The 2,504-nt window shown below is 42.8% G+C and overlaps 1 long non-coding RNA gene across 1 annotated transcript; it reads left to right on the forward strand.

The window, feature by feature from the left end:
- Positions 1-258: 258 nt before the first annotated feature.
- Positions 259-2,045, forward strand: LOC120982708. Its single transcript, XR_005774966.1, has 3 exons — positions 259-275; positions 1,023-1,148; positions 1,999-2,045. It is a non-coding gene; the product is annotated as an uncharacterized LOC120982708 (long non-coding RNA).
- The last annotated feature ends 459 nt before the right edge of the window (positions 2,046-2,504 follow it).

Consider the following 2,504-nt stretch of genomic DNA (forward strand, 5'->3'; position numbering starts at 1 on the left):
CAGAACATCTTGTCATCATTCCGCTAAACACCTTGAGTGACTCCATTCTATGATATGTTGGCAATGGCAGAAACCTTAGCACCTACAATGTGGGTAAGAGCTGTGTACTAATCTTCTCTCCTTCCTGGCAGATGCTGGCTAAGGAGGAGTATGGCGTTGGAGTGGACTGGTATTCATTTGGCGTCATCTTAAATGAAATGATTACCAGTAAGTGTAAGTACGATCCTACACAATTTAACATCACACACTCCAGCGCTGAAGACATCATTAAAGAGGTCAGTATGTTACTGCATAACACTACTGTATTTTATACAATGTTACATGACAACCTGTGATAGAAGACATCTCCCCCTACAATACCCCATAGAGCACCATGATCTCCTTCACTAATACTCACCACTGTAGTGTTTAGGAGAGGTCCCCGCTCAGAGGTGCTGCTCGCTGGGTAACAATACACAACCAGCACTTCTGTAGTATACAAGGTTACAATACTGGTCTCCACAACAGAGGATGCTAAGAAGTCACCTCTGGACCCACAACCTTACCAGATCCAGCACAGACTTAGTAATAGCACAATCTATGACAAGAGTCCTGGCCCGGAGCCTGGTTAAATAGGAGCAGCATGAACTGCCATTTTTACCAGCACTGAGGCATCATTGTAGTCGTTCTCCCATCGTAACATTTTTGGGAATAATTTACCTACTGGATAGTTGGAATATGAGTTTTCCTTTAAAGTAAGAGTCTGGTAGTTAATGTACTGAGGACAAGTCTACATACTTAGTCCACCCTTATGTAACAAGCAGCCACAGATTTCTAAAATCTCCCATTGCTGACACTACAGCCTAAGTCCAGCATTCAGACAGAATAAACATTAGGGCAAATTTATCAAAACTTGCGCAAGAGAAAAGTGGAGATTTCATTTCCCAGCTTTCCCCTGAAAATGTAAGATCTGGAATGTGATTGGTCATTGTGGTCAAAGGTCGTTATAGTCACTAAGTTATCATTACATTTCTCATTTTCAGCTCCTCCAGAGAGATCCTGCCAAGCGCTTAGGAGTCCATGGTAACATCAGAGGCCATCATTTCTTCCAGCATATTGACTGGGTCTCTGTGGAAGCCCTTGAGATGCCACCACCACACATCCCTGTAGTAAGTGCATAAACAGAAAGTCTACCGTGCTCTAGATACACTTCATACACTGTATATGCAGGGGCGTAACTATAGGGGAAGCAGGGGAAGCGGCTGCTTTGGGGCCCTGACCCAGAAGGGGGCCTATCGAGGAAGAGGAGGACTAAAAGATTTTGTCAGGGCCCCCATAACAGTATTACACAATGAAATTATATACAGTGACAGTATATACAGTGTAGAAAACGGATGGAACAGCTGCCAGGCCTCATCTGAGAGAGCGATCTTTACTAGCCACAGGAATGGGGGCAGCATAAAAGGAAGGGGTTGCGAAAAGATTACTAGGGGAGGGGGGCTTCATTCAAAAATTTGCTGTGGGGCCCAGTCATTTCTAGCTACTATGTATATGATTCTCAATGTCAGGGGCTTGATAGGGGGACATGTTGGCAGGTAAGAAGGAGGGGGCAGAGCCATCAAGCAGTAGCAATTGTCACAGGACATGGTGGTTTGGGGATTGGGCCACTAAACTCCAACTCCAGTAATGCATGTCAGCATGCAGAGCTTTTATGTGTTTTCAGTAGTTTGCACCTTGAATGTATTTTGGAAGGTAAAGTCATAATTATATTTGTAACAAATAATTCTTGAATGGAGCTGGTTGGAGGCAGACCCCTGTAATGAGTGCAGGCCAGTACCCTAATTTGGCCTTTAATATGCTTTATACCTTTATAGAAAAATATATCTTATTATGGTGGGGGATGAGTACATAAGGTAATCATATTACATGTGGAAATACTACCAGCATAAGCTTCATATGAGGTCTGTCACCAATTGTGATGACCATATCCTCATTTATATCTATTTCTTTTTCTTGTAGCCATCTATACCTCAACGCTGTCCCAAACCATTCAACCTGGGCAAAATGGAGGCAGCCGCCAAGAAGCGACGATTGCCACTGAAACATCAGGCCATTTTCAGAGGGTTATCATTTGTCACCCAGTAAACCCTCCACCAGCTCTAATGTCACCAGAGCAAGATGTCCTCCTGAGCCCCTGGAGAAGATGAATGGATGGACAGAAGAACAGATCCAGGTATATAGATGGAAATAAGCAGTGTTCCTATACAGTTGTATAACTTACCTAATGATTCAAGATTTAAGCTGCTCCAAATGTGAAGCTCAAATTTTATGAGCATTAAACCGTTGTGTAAAATCCCTAATCTTCATATGTAGCACAAAATCTTTGTATATTATACCACATTATATGGTATCTGTATTGATTCTTCCTATCATATATACCACAGTATGAAGACAACAGGTAAGTATAGACTGGATCCTGGAAGCCCTCCCTGCGATTGGACTGAAGGAAAACATCTTGAAGACAC

The sequence above is a fragment of the Bufo bufo genome, chromosome 1 (genome assembly GCF_905171765.1).
Source record: "Bufo bufo chromosome 1, aBufBuf1.1, whole genome shotgun sequence".
Lineage (NCBI taxonomy): Eukaryota > Metazoa > Chordata > Amphibia > Anura > Bufonidae > Bufo > Bufo bufo.